This window comes from Corvus kubaryi, unplaced genomic scaffold (genome assembly GCF_017639235.1).
Source record: "Corvus kubaryi isolate FWS band 111438036 unplaced genomic scaffold, C.kubaryi_AGA036_p1.0 134, whole genome shotgun sequence".
Taxonomy (NCBI): Eukaryota; Metazoa; Chordata; class Aves; order Passeriformes; family Corvidae; genus Corvus; species Corvus kubaryi.
In genome coordinates, this window is record NW_024580668.1 from 1,156,552 (window position 1) to 1,174,938 (window position 18,387).

At 46.1% G+C, this 18,387-nt stretch overlaps 1 long non-coding RNA gene across 4 annotated transcripts in view; it reads left to right on the plus strand.

Annotated features, from left to right (window-relative positions):
- LOC121672300 overlaps window positions 1–18,381 on the plus strand; it is a 20,751-nt gene extending 2,370 nt beyond the window's left edge. For 3 of the 4 annotated variants that reach the window (XR_006018815.1, XR_006018812.1, XR_006018814.1), the window contains exons 4-5: window positions 15,856–15,948; window positions 16,451–18,381. This is a non-coding gene — a long non-coding RNA (uncharacterized LOC121672300). The remainder of the gene's footprint in view (window positions 1–15,855; window positions 15,949–16,450) is intronic. The other variant, XR_006018816.1, reaches the window with a different exon arrangement.
- Window positions 18,382–18,387: the final 6 nt, after the last annotated feature.

Sequence of the window (18,387 nt, forward strand, 5' to 3'; positions counted from 1 at the left end):
TACAAACACCTACAGACCCCTACAGACCCCTGCACACACCTACAGACTGCTACAAACACCTACAGACCCCTGCACACACCTACAGACCCCTGCACACACCTACAGACCCCTGCACACCCCATCACACCCCTGCACACACCTACAGACCCCTGCACACCCCGGCACCTCCCTACGGACCCCTGCAGATGCCTAGAAACCCCGACACATCCCTACGGAGCCCTGCACACCCCTACACACCCCTACAAATACCTACAGGCGCCTAGAAGCTAGGCACGTTTAGTCTGTGCAAAGTGACACGAGAGATTGGTTTCTTTGGTCAAAAATCCCTTGAGTGCATTCCTGAAAGGTGGTGATTACTTTGGTGGTAGGGCATTGCCTGCTCAAAGGCAGTGGTTGGAATCAATAGCTCTTCACTGCTGACTGTATTCTGTCGGATTTGCTGTTAGGTTCATTCTCTCACCTCTGCAGCTTGGGAGCTTATGCTGAGATTTTTTATGTTCCTCGTTCTTTTTGCCATCAGTCAGGCACGCACCTCACATTTCTAGCTCCAGTGAAGGGAAGGTGGTAAGTTTGTTCAGATGGATCCCACGAGCTTTTGAACATCTTGTGAGCCTTCTCTTGCCAGCCTTTCCTTCCCCAGACTCTTGTATCTGCTGTTCTCTTATTGTTTCCATGGGTCAGCGCTGGTCACCTTCTTAGATGGGATTCTTTGTCTGAAGGCATGATTGGAAAAGGTGTCTACTCAGACATGCACAGCTGCTTTAGTTACCAATGTGGAAATTCACTCTTTCCATTTCTTTGGTTCCTTGTCCTTGAAGAGGATGTACAGATAGCTACAAAATCTTTGCTTGTATTGATAATACTTTTTGTCATTTTTAAATGCATGTGTTGATCCTCCAGCCATACTCACCAGTTACAAAACTTAGTCTTGCTGATTTAAATTAGGAGACAAAGCTCAGGCGAAACTTCCCTCCTCCAATTAGCACAGTAATGTCTAGGAAGAGAAACGTGGGGTTTTGTTGGTGGACTGCTGTGCTCTGGTGTTTGTGCTGAGCACTTGAGTAAATCTTCAGTAAGATAAAGTAAAATACATTGCCTGAGGGGAAATCAATGTTGTTTCATGGTGTGGGGTTTCAGAGCAGTCCTGCTCTCGGTGGCTCGTTGCTGTACCTGGAGCATCCTTTCCCTTTGTCAGTGCTGACTCCTGTTGAACCCGGCTGTCGCTGTGGCTCTGCAGGCTGTGCACAACGACTCTGCAATCAGATTTGCATATCATTTCCTTCCATCACAAGCTGCTGCAGCAACAGCAGCTCTCTTGGATCTTGGATTGGTCATTTTCTTTTACCCTCAAAGAAAGATGGTTTAAATTTGTTTCTTGTCTGCTCTGCCATTGTTATCTCAGGTTTGTGCACCATCTCTCTGGCTCTGTTCCAAGTTCTTGTTCTGAGTTGCAGCAGTTATCATATCAATTACAGCAGCACTGTGCTGTAGGAGTGGCTTTTCCCTACTCCTTTCTTACACTAGCATTAGAAGTTTGTACCTTATCTTTGGAAATTCCAGGCTCAAATTTTAATCTGATGTAGTTTACCTGAATATGAACCTTACCCCAGCCCACCAGTCTGTTCTTCACCTGTGTTTATGGTAGAGGAGGATGTTCCTGCTTGCCATAGACCCAAAATAATTAAATAGAACAAACCTGGAATCGATCTGCTTCATGTCCCCCATTCTGTATTAATTCTGGATTTTGATTTAACATTAAGAAATATCAGTATGCCTCCATTGACAGGGACCCAGCCTGGGTGTCTGTGCTCCCTTTCTGTTGGATCTGCAGGACATCCTGTAAAGATACCCCAGTGTCTGGGGCTGTGGTCGTGTCACTGCTGGGGGAGGTGGCTGAGTGTGCACTTGGGGGCTGCAGTGCTGACACCAGGATTGCAGGGGACACTGTTGGTTTGTTTACAGGAGAAAGCTTCTACTGTTTGATCGGCTGTTGCAGAACACTTAGAGCGCTATAAAAGCACTTGATCTGCATTGATCTACTCATTCTCATAATAAAAACACCATAAAATCTTACCAGGAGTAATTTTATATGTATATTGCTTTGTTTATACTCAGTTGTTAAAAACACAACTTCCTAAAAAAACCAAAGACACACGAGTCACATGACCATCAGTAAAATGCACAAGTACCTGTTGGAGTTTATAAAGCTTGATCCATGGATTAAATGACCTACAACAGTCATTTATGCTTTATTTGAGGTTCTAGATTAAGTATCTCAAAATGCCCAGAATATTCCCTGCACTATTAGCCCCATGCCAGGTTCTCTCCATTCTAGCTAAAAGATCCTTGCTCTTTTCTATGTGGTTAAAGAAGAATTTCTTGTAGCTCCAGTTAGCCTTTCCTGACCTCAGCCCTTCCATTCCTCACAGGTGCCAGTGAGCACTGGGTACAGCTGCCCCACTTCACACCTCTGTCAGGTACCAGAGCAAGCTCTGGCAGCTTCATCTGCAGGAAGAATCCCGTTCAGCTCCTGCAGATCCAGGGCAAACAGCAACTGCCCAAGAGAATAATGGCTATTCAGTGTGGCATGGACAGGAGATGGTGCACACTGATTTCATCCTCAGCTGTCGAACTCCAGTGAATCTTCAGAAAAACACAGTTTATATAGAGTAAAGAATTCAGTAAGGAATTGTAACTTGGCCAAATTCAGTCATATTTTCCTGGAAATGGGAAAATATGTCCCAGATGAGGGTAGTTTTCTGCCAATTTAAAATCCCCACTATAGCTTATGAAGGCATCAGGGCTTTTCAAAAGAGCTAAACAACACATATTTTTCCTTAATTTCATTATCTGAATGAGTTGGTTTGGTTTTATTCCCTAAAACTTTCCAAAATTGTTAAACCTGCAGCAAATACCCAATCTGGAAAAGGATCAAAGCTGGAGATTCTGCAGGGCTGCCCATACAAACAATGTTTAGTAACTGGGACACCAGTAAGAATGGGAAGGCCAGGCTGGTCATACAGAAACTGCCTTGAGCTGGGCTTGAACAAGTACAGTGCTTTCAATTTTATTTGTTTTTAAAGAAAAATTCTGAAATTTTGTGTAATAGTATATTCATGCTTGCAAGCACCTTGTAATGATGACGTTAGTGAAGCAAAGAGAAAGGGGTCTAATCTGTAGGAGAAAAGTGAGTTATCAGGATTCACTCTTTGTGTTTGGAATATCCAGAGGTGGGCTGAACAGAAAGGACCTTGTACTACATATAAATTACAAACATGGCTGGATAAGTCTGCCGGGTTGTAAGAATATAACACCTCCAGAGGGAACAGAACAGGGGAAGGAACCTTCTCTTGTGGAGTTTGCAGCTCTGTGGCAGAAAAGTTTTTCTGCTGCAAAGCTTGAACTTTGTATGGGAGAAACTGTGATTTCAGACATTTTTATTCAAAGATGTTATCTGTGCCCTGGCTGAATGGGGTGCTGCAGTCTTAGGGAAAGGACAGGAAATCTATTTTAGAGAACTCCAGCATGTGGAGTTTAAAGAAACCATCGGTATCTTCTGATGGAAGAAAGTGGAATGTTAGCAACTCTTGCTGTTTTCAGCTTGTAATAGCTCTTGTGTTCTTAAAGCTGGAAATTTTCTTTCAATGGCATTGCCTGAGGATCTAGTCAAATATTTGAGAGAATTTTTTAACCCTTGTATAATTGCAGACTTATAAAACATAACCTCAAAAAAAAAATCACCTGCTGGTGGTATGAAGAAAAAGTGCACATTTGTCAGATATTTGTTCTGGAGGCTTTTTACTGTCTTTTTTTTTTTCCCTACAAATATTGTAATCTGTAGACCAGCAGCTGCTCCTCTGAGGTGGGGTTTGCTCTCTTGTCCTGGCTAAGGTGCTGGCTGATGGCTTTTCCTGACACCTGAAGTTGATTCTCAGAAATGGAAGTGGGAAATTGAGAGTGGGATATGAAACATTCTCTGTGTTCCTTTACTGGTTCACCTGAGCTCAGTAATGAGCAGAAGTTATTGGTGAGTCTGACTGGAGTATCTAGGAAAGAGATGTGCTTCCCAGTGATTGTGGAATCACAGATTTCTGGCTGCAGTCTCTGTAGATGATAGGAGACCCCTTCTCTGAGAGAAGAAAGCTCAGGAGGGCTAAGGAGCTCTGTGGAGTTCAGGTTTTGCTTCAGGTGCAAGACAGAAAGCTGTGTCTTATCAGAAACAGATCACTGGAGTAAGAAATCTTCCCTATGCTGAGACTCCGCATTTGTCAACTTTTGCAGATCATCCTTCAAATGTAGCTTGAGGGAGGTGTCAGGCTCACTCTTTGCTGTATATTAGCAGTTTCTCTTCTTGAAGGCTCCAGAGCAGCACATATTGCAATTTCTGTTATTCTTTGCCACTGACAATGTGTGATCACATGTATGTCACGCTACCTCTTTGTGTCCTAATTTACCTCACAACATAATATTTGGTGTTTTCAAAGTGCTATGAGATTTTTCTGACAGTCTTGAAGAAAAATATTTGTTAAATTAATACTAAACCATACCAGATGGGAAAGATGAGAGGAGAGAAAATAGAGCAGAGTATTTCAAAACTGGGGGTGTACTATGTTCATATTTAAAACTCACTAATTTTCAAGTGCTGAATACTACAGGCCATTTTTTTTTAATAGCGGGGAAAATGAAAAAATCCTGCATGTGCTTAAATATTTAATGTTAAGAACTTTAGGAGGATATTCAGTTTATTTTACCTGCAGCTATGCTTGAAGTTCATCCAGTTCCATTGTGATTTGGGCTGATGCATTAACTGGTTTGAGAGGCCTAGCTGGTTCTGTGTTGAGAAAGAAAACAGTTTAAAATGGGAGCATTCAAGGTAGGGGATGCAGTAGGCCCAGAAGTCAAGATTTCAGCTGTCAAACTGCTGTGACAGTTTGCAGTTTTCAAGTGGGCAAGAACAGAAGTCAAAACACAGAAGTACTGCCTGTTCCCACCTGAAGCGATTGGATTTGACTGCACTGAGAGCAGGTGTAAAAAGGCTTTGCAGGAGACATGTCCTTGTCTCACTGTGCCAGGCAGGACAGCACAGGCACAAACATCAGGGCTTGTGCAGCAGGTGAGTTACACACACAGCAATGGGGGGACACTGCAGAGCCGTCACTGCTCCAGAGACAGCACTTGGGGCAAAGCTCTGGTATAAACAGGTGCCACTTAATGGGGAGAATCAGCTTTTAATTAAGCCATCATGCTGCAATGGCACCAGGAAAAGAAATCGTCTCATTTATGTGCAACAAAGAAGTTAAAATAACAATCCAGATTCCTTTTTTTAGTCAGTGCTAAGATTGGCTTCTGACTTCCTGTTCTCTAATGGGAGGGATTAGGCCCTTTATGTTTTGAAAGATACTGAGCCAATTCTTGTTACAAAATTCCAGTACTGAGATCAAATGAATGAACAAAAACAACTAGAAAAAACTTGATTTGTCAGAGAGGCACCTTCATTAGTGCTCTCGTCTCTTTTCTGTCATAGGAATTGTTTTTAAGCTATAATTGGAACTCAGTGACAAAAGCTTCTGGCTACATATGTAAAGATTTGTAAAATGCTGCCTTTCTGTAAGCTGGTCTGATCTGTGCCAGAAAATAGGAACCAGAGCTCCTCCCCCGCGTCAGTGCCAGGGACTATTGGTTAGTTCAGCTTGAAATGCACTCTGCAGCACACGGGTGCTGGCTCTGATGCTTGCTCTTGAAAAGCAGGAAAAATCTTCCTTCGGCAGTGTTTTACATAACACTGCCCTGTGCACAGTTAAAGTGAACTACTTAGAGAGCAGGTATTTGCTGGCACCAGTCAATAGCAGGAGTTGTCTCCTCACCCCACGTCCCTCTGCTGCTCCTGTAAGGAATGCAGGAGCAGAGCTGCTGCTCACACTGTGATGGAAGTGTTTGCATGTTCCTGCAGCAGAGCTGCTGCTTGCACACTGCTGGAAGAAGTGTTTGCATGTCACACTGCAGCTCTGCAGCCCTGGCTGCAGTGGGGGTGGCTGCAGCAGCTTTGCTGTCTGCACTTGCATTTCTGTCTGCAGTGCAGGCCGAGTGCCGCATTTACACTGCCAGACAGCGCTGGGTGTGCTCAGTGTTACAAAACAACCTGTGTGAAATACTTATGGTTCAGGGCTCCTCTTCATAAACCTGGGCTGTGCTGCTGCTGCCAGTTCTTCGAAACCCCAAAGCAAGGAAATGATAAAAGCTAAACTTGGCTGCTGTGTCTGTGAAGACCCCAGGGGCTGCAGGGCACACCTGTGAAAGGTGCTCTTGGGTCCTTCAGCAGAATCACCTGCCTGGATTTCCCTGCAGGTGTCCCAACTGGGACTGTAACTTTGTTACAGGTGTGCCATTTATACTGTTGGTGTTAAGAGACAATAACCACATTTCCCAAATACTAGAACTGCCTTACTAGGGAAGGCTGACTCTGTTTCCTGGTTCAGGGTTTCTTTGGTTATACTGTTTTTCTCTGTTTGTGCTCTACCATCTACATGTTATATTCCAGCTGAGATGAGGAAACATCCTGCAGGATGTATGATGTTAGTGTTAAACACTTCAAATAGATTTTAGTACACTGAGAATTTCTGTTCTTGCCAGCCATAGTTGTGGTGAGCGTGTTGGGAACTTTATTTTACCATATTTCTGTGGATTATTGTCTCCAAGCATGGTATGCTCCTCTCCTTACTGCTGTAACCATGTAATAGATACTTTTGGAACGGTGTCCCATCAGAGGAATGTCTGTGGAAATTGTGGTCTCAGTGTGACAAAACCAAAAACTTCTGTGTTTGTTTTGTTCCTATTTTTATTTCTGCACAGGAAAGAAAAAGGCGCTATAAAATTATTATGTGTTTACAAACATTTTACTTTATAAAACAAGTTCATAATTTATACTCAGGATTCAATTGGGGTTGAAAATCACTGCAGCTGTCTTCATGCAAGCTGTTCTGTCTCTGAGCTTCCAGTTTAATGTATGCAGTCTGCCACATTAATTCTTGAAGTAGCTCTTAAGTGGGAAGCTGTAAAAGGGGTGATTTTGGACCAAGATACTTTTGAAAATAGGACACACTCATCTTTGGTTCTTCGTGTCCAAATGGGCTCAAGTAAATAAGCTCTTTTATAGTAGCCTTCAGAATTGTGAAAGGTGTTAATAAAATCTCTGCAAGTTTTGTAGTACAGGGAAAGCTACTCATAAAGTGAATTCAAGTCTCTGGAAAAAAGGGCCTTAAGGAAGAAAGGGAGGGCAGTAATACTTAACCATATGGGTTTCATTGATGTGGGAATGAGTGAAGTGTTGGAAATGCACAGTGAATTCAAGAAACACCTGGGCTCCTTTGTGCAGAGGAAAGAGCTGGACTGGAAGTAAAAGGGCATGGGTGTGAGGAATGAAGGATCTGGGACCAGGTGAAGGATTTTTCAGTCTAACGAATGCCTTGTGCTCAGGTGTTTGTGGCATCAGTATGTGCTGCTAATGTCCTTTTGTCAGCTGTGTGTGACTTTTGGGGCAGAGTACTGATCTTCCTCAGTTTCCCAGGCAGTGAGAAGTAAGGGGTTTGTACTGTAAATATAATTTTTGAAAGAACGAATTTAACCCTTACCCGTTTCCCAAAATGGAGCACGTTCCATCACTGGTCCCACCGCTCCCGGCCGGGCCCCCGTCCGTGGCCTCGGGCACTCAGGGCTGATGTCGCGGTGCTCCGGGGAAGGGGCTCTGCTGCGGAGCAGCGGCAGCTCCGTGCGCGCCCACGGGCACCTCCGCGCGTCCCCGCGCTCCGCCTGCCGCCCGCTCCCGCCCGTCCCCGCAGTCCCCTCGCTGCCCGCACACCACACGCCCGGGTACGGCTATTTTTTCCCGATTTCCCAGCGTCGCCATTCCGAGGCAGCAATGCCGAACAGCCTGTTTTACACAGGTGCCTCTGGGTGAATGATGAGAGAGTGAGGGGCTGTGCGGCTCTAAGAAAAATCCAAATAACCCCGAGTTTATTGCTCGGTTAGGTCGGGTTTCTCCTCTCTCGCTTCTGAGGAGTCTTTACTCAGCAGTGGCATTTTTTCCTGTGGTAACAAACGCAGCCGAGCAGATGGCGAGTGTGAACACACGGATTGCTGCTCTGCCTGGAGCCGGGAACAGCGAGCAGGGCTGGCGCAGCCTCCCAGTTTCCAGGAGTGTTTACAAGTTAATGGACTTGTTCCACTCGAAATAACCCATGGTATGTGCTGGGTTCAGCGGTCAAGAGATCCTTTAGGAGTAATCGAGGAAAGCAGGAGGGTTTTAGACACTGAGCTTGTTTTTTCCTATGACTGATTTTAGCACATTGGTCTTCAATATGAAACTGCCAAGAGAGGTAGAAGGAACAAGAGTGGATAGCAACATGCAGCCTTCACCTGAAGGAGCCAAGAAGAAAGATGGAAAGTGACTATTTAAAAGGGCCTGGAGAGACAGGACAGGGGGCAATGGCCAGAGGGCAGAGTTTGATGGGATATTGGGAAGAAATTCTTTGCTGTGAGGTTGGTGATGCCCTGGCACAGGTTGAACAGAGAAGCTGTGGCTGCCCCATTTCTGGAAATGTCCAAGGCCAGGCTGGACAGGACTTGGAGCAACCTGGGAGAGTGGTTTTGTTGGGGCTTGTGTAAAATGTTCCTCCTTTCCATAGCAGTTTATTCAAACAGGACTGAAGGCCAGGTTCCTGTGGGGAAAGGAAAGGGTACTGTACTTAGCTCACCTTTGACTTGAAATGTAAGGTCACAACTTCTGGGAAACACCAAACTACTTGCTCTGAATATGCACAAGTGTATCTTTAATACCTAAACGCTGTCAGTGATTTATTGTACCCTTTAGGAAGTTTCTCTCTAAGTAAAGTGCTGTCCTGTGCCTTGGGATCAGGCTGTGAGCACAGCAGGGACCGGAGGGCACAGCGGGTCCTGGCTCCTGGAGGAAGGTGCAGGTCTGCTGCAGCTGCAGTGTGGTTAAGGGGCAGTGGGCGTGGGGTTACGGTGTGGTTACACTGTGGTTACACACTGTGGTTACACCGTGGTTACACTGTGCGGTTACACCGTGGTTACACTCTGGTTACACTCTGGTTACACCGTGGTTACACCGTGTCTATCCCCGCGTGTGCGCGCTCCCGCTCCCGGCAGTTCGCGCTCCGAACGGAGCCTGCCCAGCCCGGTGCTTCATTGGGCTCCGGGGCTGTGTGACATCATTGGCAGCCAATCGGGGAGTGCTTTAGGGCAGAGTTTAAAGCTCTTTCATAATATATTTATATTCAGTGCAGATATTTTTGGGCTTCAGTAGCATTCATTTTGTCGCAGAGTCTATGTGTCAATATGGCTTGGGAAAAAAAAGGAAAGGTATGAGCATGGCATGTTTGCCCTTGGTTTTGCACTTCAGCCGGGCACCGAAACGCCGCAGGGATCCAGCTCTGCTGGGAAGGATTTCGCACTTAGGCTGGTCTGGGGCGCGCTCCCTGCTGGGCTGCGCCTGCTTGGACACACCTGCAAGGATTGCCCGCGGCTCTGGCTGGCCAGGAGCAGACATGCAGGACGTGTGTGTGTCTGTGTGTCTGTGTGTCTGTGTGCACCAGCCCGAGCCCCCCGCAGCCGGGCCGGGCTCGCCCCGCGGCTCCCCTCGCTCCTCCCGGCCGGGCTGGCTGCGTTTGGGTGCCCTGGACTCCCGTGCCCTCCCCAGCTCTGGTGTGCCGGGTGCCCCGCTCTGCCTGCTGGCACGCAGACACTGTGGTTCTCTGCTGGTTGACACAGCTTGAAGGAGAACTGGTCCCTGACAGTGTCTCTTCCAGAAAGACTGTAGAGCCTCCACCATTTTTGTTTAACTCTTTCCTTTCCTGAGTGCCCTCTGTAGCAGGACCTTGTGGGATTGCAAAACTATTATAATTTCCAGCCCAGAAGACAAAATAGTATTTCTTTTTACAAAAAAAAAAAAAAAAGAAACAGAGGCTTGTATCTGGAGTGGGACTATCTGGGCTGTTCTTCTCCCACCTAAGTGTTGTGGCTGTGCTCTTGTCAGGTTGCTAAAAGTCACATGTTCACATATGATGGGCCTGCAAAGCATAAAAGTGCAGTGCTGACTTCTTCAGCCTCTTGGGATCCCAAATATTTTATGTGCTCCTGAGCAAGAGGCTTAGGAAGGAGTCTTTCAGGTGCTGTCTCTATCTCTAGCAGGCTGCTCAGCGTTCACAAAGGATTTAGAGAATGAGGAATACAATGAGGTGAGAAAGCTTGTTGACATGGTTATTTTGAGATCACAAAAGGGAATGCCAACTGCAGAGAGCTGCAGACAGACCTTCCAACACTGAGAGACTGAGAGGAAAACTCTAGCCAAAACAAGATGTCAATAAATTATGATGCAAATGGGGCTGATGTGAGGGAGCCTCACATGAGTGGTGTTGGTCTACAAACCAGCATTTTTCATTAAAGAAAGAGATCATGAAGTAATCCAGATGGCCTTGGGAAAACCTTCAGCTCACAGGTCAGTTACGGGCAAGAAAGAATTGAAAGTTAGGAACTTTTAGGAAAAGTACAAAGACAGAAAATCAAAACCATCTTGTGCCCCTCTCTACATCTGTGGTTTCATCTTGAACTTCGACTGAAATTCTGATGCTGTTGCAGTAGGACTAGAAAAGGCATCTGGAACAGGAGTTGGGAACCACATCCCTTTGGCAAACAGCTAAGCAGATTTCAGTCTTCTCTTTTCCACACTCAACAAGAATACACTAGAGTTTTGGAAATCTGAAATTGCATGAGACAGTAAATAGAAGTTACCAAGAAATAGTCTCCAAATGAACTAAGGGAGGGATTTTGACATGTGATGTATCACTAAAGTTTGGAACTCACTGTTGCAGTTGGAAGTGAAAGAAGATTTATATATGTTAAATTTCATCAAAGTAATTTAGCGAAGTAATCTTTCTATTTCTAGGAACTCTTGTGCTGCAAATTCCTATAGGTTAGGGGAGTATTTCAGGCAGGAATGCTGCATACTTGCCCTCTTTTTATACTCTTAAGCATCAGCTGTTGGTCTCAGCTGGAAACAAGTTCCTCAGCTTTGGTTGGACAGTGAAGGCATGCTGGCTATTCTTGTATTTGTGGGCAGATTTCTGCTGTACCACCACAGAACAGCATCCCAGCTGCTCACTAGAGGTTGAAGTACAAGCCAGCCCTCACTGATCTTTATTTCCTGCTGTATTACTCTTGGAAAATGAGTGTAATTTTCCATCTCCTGTGACTTGTGGGTGGGTCAGTCTCTGGTTGTCTGAATGCCTTCCCAATGAGCATTAGAATATTGAGTCTTTTGCCAGGCTAAATCTAACACTTCCAGTTTTGCCACATTTGCAAGATCTGCTGGAGTGTCCAAGGTGCTTCCCATCCCCATTCCTTCTCTTCCTCAGGCTGAGGGAACCAGCAGGCTCAGCCTCTGTTCATGACATGTGTCCAGGCCTCTGAGCATGCTGGTTGTCCTCCTTCTGGGCCTGCTCCCAGGGTGTCAGTCCAGCAAACCCTCCTGGCCTGAGAGCCCCAGAACAGACACAGGCCTCGACTGAGTGGTCACTCCCTCAGCCTGGCTGTGCTTGGCCTCATCCCGGCTGTGTCCTCTCTCCCCTGCCAGAGCCTGCTGGGTCAGGGCAGCTGCTGCTCTCTGAGGAGCACCAGCCCTTCCTGCCTTCTTGCCAGCTGGTATTTAGGGTCACCAACCACTGCTCACTCTTATTAGATCTATGCTGACTCTTTCTGATCACCTCCTTAACTTTGGAGTGCTGGAAATGGATTCCAAAAGGCTTTGCTCCATATTTTCATTGGGTCTGAGGTTAGGCTGAACATCCTGTAGTTCCTCCTCCTCAGCCTTCTGGAAGCTGAGCATGACATTTGGCTTTTTTCCAGTCATCAAGAACCTGCTCTGATTGCCCTGACATTTAAGCTGATTGACAGCAGCCTCACAATGATGTGAACCAGCAGCTTTAGCATCCCCAAATGCATCCATCTGGTCCCAAAGGTTTTGTTAAGAGTTTGTTGTTTGGGGTTTTTTTTGTCTTTTTTTTACCAGCTTGCTGTAATAGTCCCTCTTTGGATCTGCCTGTCTTAGGCACTTCCTCAGATTGTGCCACCAGACAAGGACCGGGGAGCAGGTAAAAAAACCACCAAGCCAGGGCAAAGAATGCATGGAGTTACCTTACTGATGAAATTAGAATAGTTGTGGTGGAAGAGTGCTGTGAAGGTCTCTGCCCATGCTGCTCCTGGAGGTGAAAATGCTCAGTATGTCGGTTTTTATTTATCTTGGTTTGCCTCATTCCTTGTTCCACTCCTGCTGCATTTGGGCTCTCCTGAAGCTGAGCACGAGGCAGTTGGGAAGCTGGGCATGCCACAGCCAGGGCTGGCTGCCTGAGGAAGCCTCACAGACACAGACTGTCACACCAACCACGAATGGCAACAAAACACACCCAGACCTTTGTTTGAAAGGACCTGCTCCTTCTGCCAACAGCACATTGGGGAAATGGTTCTGTTAGTGAGGAGCTGAATCCATCACCTGGTGTGTAACAGACCAAACACCAGGTCTGGGACTGTACACTTGGAGCACACTTTGTGTGAGTTCCTGAAAGCTGTCACACCTCTGCTGCATCCCACACTTGTGTGTGCACCCTTGTTTTCTGTCTCCTTACCAAGCAGCCAACGAACGGCACCTTCCCAAGGCTTTAGCAAGATTACTGATTTGTGCAGATCATTACTGCAGCTGTTGAACAGATCTGAAGAGATTGAGGGTGAAGAAGGGGGACATGGTTGTCGGTTTTTTCTCCTGTCCTTTTTCTAAATTGTCTTGACTTCATGTGTCCCATTATTACTTATGAAATACAAATAACTCTTTGGCAGATTTTTTGTATTTTCATGGTATTGTACTTCACAAGGGAAGCCTGATTTATCCTTGCCTTGAGGAAATTATATGTTGTAAGTGAAAGGTTGTTATTAATGACCAATTTTAGCCAACAGGATCTATGTGATGCTTTCTAGAACTTGCATGAAATTAACTTTGCTCCAAAGTGCTAGCACAGAAATGTTTAGAACAACAGGAAGGAAAGTACTTTTGTGTTTCTTCAGGAAGAAAATTCTGCAGCTTGTGCTCCTCATGCAGTCACATTTTGGGCTTGCAGAGCACTAGTTTGATTTCTCTACCTGTCTGTGGTAATAAAAGTGTTCCATATGGAGAATGGCTCCAATTCCATCAAGGAATTCTGTGTGAAGGATGTGTAGTGTGGGAAGAAAGCAAAAATTGGGCTCCAAGGCTTGTGCTCAGAAAGTTGGTTTGACATTGCTGTGTTTGCCTTAGGACAGAAACTCTCCTGTCCTGAAGAGCATTTCCACCTGGATGTGATGTTACCTGGAAGTGATCACCTTTTGACCCAGCTTTGCTGTTCTGAGGCTGGGTTGCAGTTGTCAGTGATCACTCTGCTCTTAAATGGGCCATTTTCTTGCTGCTCTGTGTGTTTGCTGTGTCAGCTGGGACCTGGCTCTCGTGAGCGTCAAACTGCATTTCTCCAGGGTGCTTTTAGTGCCTTCCACAGTGTGTCACACAATTTGTCTCCCTGGATAACTTGGCAGCCTGTTAAAATGCAGCTGACTGAAGTCTCTGGAGCTGCCACCAGAAGTTTTAATCTTCCAGGCGTGATTCTACATGCCAGTGCTTTTATTTGCCTGCAAGTGCAGAGTTGTGTGTACTTGATTTTTCAAAAGCTTTCACAAATGTTTTAATCCTTTCATTACTACTATTTGATCAGGCCTCATCTGAACATGCTATGCTGCCTTCCAAATGCTAAATTCCTCTGTAATTCCTTTAATCTTTATTTTCTTAGTTTATTTCCTCATTGTTGGACCTTTAAGTAAGTTAATAGAATACAGGGGCAGCTCAAGAGAGGTCTGTGTCCAGCAGCCGGCTGTGATCTGGCTTTTATGAGATGGCACACAGGAATTGAGTGATCTGGCAAAAAGCTCTTTGCTTCTACTTAAGCCTTTCTCTTTTGATCACTTCAAGAGCCTTTGGAATTTCAAGACATTTTCTCCTTCTTCCCCGTATCCCCCTCCTGCTTAGCAGGCAACCACCTCACTTCTCCTTTGAGTTTCCCAGCAGCCTGACCACAAAGGAATTATTTCATCTGCAGCGTGTGAGATGTGCACAGCACAGAGATTCCTCCTGCCCTGTGTGGCATTTGTCCCAGTGTGGAAAACCTTTCCTTGGGCCCCTCCTTGGAAAACGTTGTGTGGACTGAGAGCTTTGCCTCTCATTTCCCAGTGATTCAGAAGCTGTACCTCAGATAAGAGTGAATTAGTTCCTTTAACTCAGGCTGGTAACAAGAGTTCCTCCATGAGGTTGGTGGATGCAGCCAGAGGAATGGTTTTGGAAGTGCTTATGGCACAGTTCTGGGAAGTCACCCCCAAAAATGCCCCATGTCAAGGGGGTTTAGAGAAAGCATGTGGTGGTATCTGCAGGTCAGAGGGGAGGTGTATCTGTGAGACAATATACCTGTAATATTATATAAATAGTAAGGTATTAGTCACCAAAGCATCAGATTTACTACTGCAAGGATCTAAAAAAAATAGTAAATTCTCATTGCAACTGTGGCATCATATTTTTGGAGGAATTTTGGATAGTAAGTGCTAATACTCTCAAGTAACTGGTTACAAACTGGAGTGGCACAGTGGTTTCATGAGCTGTGGGGAATCCAGAGGCTGCTTCTAAGGCTGGTTGGAGAGGCTGTGCCCATAGTCAAGCTGGATTGCTCTGGCCAGTGCTTTCTGCAAACAGATTGGCACCCAGCTCATTAAGCCTAATTAGTGTAGTGCACTACTGCTGCCTGTTCTCCCAGTGTGACCACTGGCAGTGTTGCCCTAGAAATGAGGGACAGATTATTTTACTTGGGAAATTGGAGCGATCTGTAGCTTTTCCTTCGCTCTACTTTTATTTTGGGGAAGACAATGACAGTGTTCATATTCCACCATGAATTATTACAGCTGGATGTTCTCACAGCTTCTTTGCTTCAGGATTTTGTCCTTTCTGTTTCACAGAGGTGCAGGTCGTCACTAGTAGCACTTCCATGATCAATTCAGATTCTTCATGTTGTCTTACCCAGTGCTTGTGGATGTTGGTTTTAGGAGGTTGTGAGTCTGAGAAGAATAAAACTTGGGTTTGTGTTACATTATAAGTTGTAGCATTGTGCCCATGAGAAGGAGGTGATGAAACACACGGAGGAGAATTGCACCCAAATTCATGGGAGGATTTAATCTAAATAGCAAACTGGCCTCTAGAAACAGGTGAAGTTTAGAGCCTGGAGAGCATCAGCCTCATGGGAAAGACAGGCTCCTTCTTTTCCATCGAGACTGGGATTTTAGCTAGAGGTTTGGATTGCTGCACTACAGAAAAAATTATTTTATCTCCTCAATTCAGGATTAATCAATTATTTGAATTCTTAAAAACCCCAGAAGCAAACCCAAATCCCTTTCTGTATTTCTTCTATAGTCAGTATTTTCAAGTGGTACTAATTCATTTGCATTTCTCTGTGCTTTAAAACTAATTTCCCCCGTGTTCTACTCTATTTTTATCTGTTCAATATTAACCCAGCTAAGATGATTGCAAAGTCTGTAGAATCAGGTGTGAGAGTAAACAACTTCACATTTCAGTGCTGCTTACAAAGTCAGTTATTATTACTGGAGAGCAACTTCAGTTCTGAGATGACGATTCCACCCCCTTGTCTCTTTTACCAGACAATTCCCTCAAGTATTATATCCTGTTCTTGAGCAAGCAGCTGAATTTCTGCCCTGTTTCTGTTTCAGACATCCCCTGCCAGCATCTCACCCCCTGTCCTGCCAGAGCCCTCCCCAGCTGAATCTTCCTTCCTGGGAACTGTGTACGTACCCGAAATCAAAGTAAGTAATTTTTGATAACCAAGAGGTTTCTAGGAAAGGTGCCAGGGTTTCTTCTTAATGGTTCCTACTTTAGATCATTATGACTCTCTTACATCTCAGGTCTTTGGCTGGCAGCTCTCAGGGGAAGCACAGATTTCTGACCCCTTTGTAGCTTTGTGGAGAGGGAACATTTATTCCAAGATTTGATCCCAGGAGTTTGCACTTGGTTGATGAGCCTCCCAAATCAGTGAAGACAATGTCCAAAAGCTCACTTTGGTTACCTTCATGTTTTATATTTGAAATGATCAGGGGGTTGAAGGACTGTCAAACCTGCCAGTCCTGTGCCAACGCTGCCAGCTTCACAAACGCTCAGACTTTGCAAGAATATGAAGTCAATGGTAGAATTTTAAAGTGCCATAAACTCCATGTGGCTCAAGCTTCCAGCACACTCTGCACTAGGAGCAGTGTTTTACATGCTGTTGTGTGATATAACCCGAATGATATAAATAAACTTTCTGTGCAGCTCTTCTGGACCTTTGGATGGGCCATTTTGCAATGGAGGTGTGATTTAGCCAGGACCAGTGGCAGCACAGCCCATCCCTGCACCTGTAGCATTTTTAAGGTTTTTACTTCAAAACAGGCCCAGGAAAATGAAACCCCCTTAGTTCTCTGAGTAAGGAACAGAGGAGGGGATGTACCTTTTAGATGATCAGCTTTGCATCAAGTACAATATGGAGAACTGGAAAAAAAATGCTTGTTTTAAAAATGCCTCTGGAAAAGCTCAAGATGGAGAACCCACTGCAAAATCTGTAAAGGGAAAAAAAAATCCACCAAGCTTATGGTGAAAGTAAAGCTGCATGGCTGTAACCATGGAGACCAAAGCTCTTCTGATGCAGAAATAAATGAACACAACCTTTTCATATTTATTAGTGGGACTGATGATGAAAGATAAAGTCAAATTAAAATATAAAGGAGTAGAGACAGAGTGAGTGGCTGTCTCTGCCCCTGCAATGCAGGTTATTGTAATGGATCACCACAAATGGGCTGGGGTTACAGAGAGGCAAATCAGTTATAAAAGGAACAAAATACTCCTACTTATAGCAACCTGTTTATCCAAATCAGCTTCTTTATTAACAAAACTGGAGAGACAATGCACACAAATTCCTGAAATCTTCAGGTTCTGACAAAAATGGAAATGAATTTGTTTTCATACCACAGCTGGGTATGAAATGTGTGTTCTACACAATGGGAAACTTTGCTGTAACTGTACTACTGTTTGAAGCCTGCTAATTTCTTAGTGGCAAGAATGGCAGAATTTTCCTATAAACAGACTGGGTGAATATTCAGGTTTGTCATGAAAATATGTGTCAATGGGTCAAGTATTGACTGGTGAGTTGCTGTTACAGAGCTGCCACTGCGGGACAGAGGGACAGCAGCAGCAAATGGCACTGGAGCTGATTTCAGTGAGAGTCAGAGCTCGTGCAATGAACCTTCACTGCACCTCTCTGACATCAGGCTGCAGAAATGTTTTGTTTGAGCAGCAATCCCAGAGAGGGGAAAGGACTCAGCCACAGCCCCCACAGGAAGGTGCTGAGGGGAAGGGTGGCTTTGGGGTGCGATTCACGGGGCACAGAACTGGAGTTCACAAAGCTGCCTGTGTGTCCCTGCTGGGAAATCCCTGCTCAGGGGCTGTGCCTCGGGGCAGAAGGCAGGGGAAGGAAGGAGGAGCACGCTAGAAGCAGCAGGAAAAGCCAGGAAAGTGCCCGTGTTGGACCACAGCACGTCAGTGCAGCAGCCTGTGCATGAACATCCCAGCTCTGCCTGACACCCGACAGCTACTGCACCAACCCCAGCGGCGCAGGGGGCTGGCGCTGCCTCAGCACCCCACGGAGCCCCCATGGGTGTCCCTGCAGGGAACAGGGCACAGCTCAGCGGCTGCGGGGCTGGGAACGCTGTCTGTGCCCGTAACCTGCACTGCAGCCTCAGCTGCTGCACCCCGCACGTGGCAGAGCCCAGCTGAGACAGAAAATGCACTTTCCTTCCACCCAGGTACGGCCTTCAGAGCAGAGTCCTGCTGGTCCTTGTGCTGCGGTGCTCCCGAAAGCCCGGGAAGCTCCCGAAGGCCCGGGAAGCTCCTGAAGGCCCGGGAAGCTCCTGAAGGCCCGGGAAGCTCCCGAAGGCCCGGGAAGCTCCTGAAGGCCCAGGAAGCTCCTGAAGGCCCGGGATGCTCCCGAAGGCCCGGGAAGCTCCTGAAGGCTCGGAAAGCTCCTGAAGGCCGGGAAGCTCCCGAAGGCCCGGGAAGCTCCTGAAGGCTCGGGAAGCTCCCAAAGGCCCGGGAAGCTGCCCAAGGCCCGGGAAGCTGCTCAAGCCCGGGATGCTCCCGAAGGCCCAGGAAGCTCCTGAAGGCCGGGAAGCTCCCAAAGGCCCGGGAAGCTCCTAAAGGCCCGGGAAGCTGCCCAA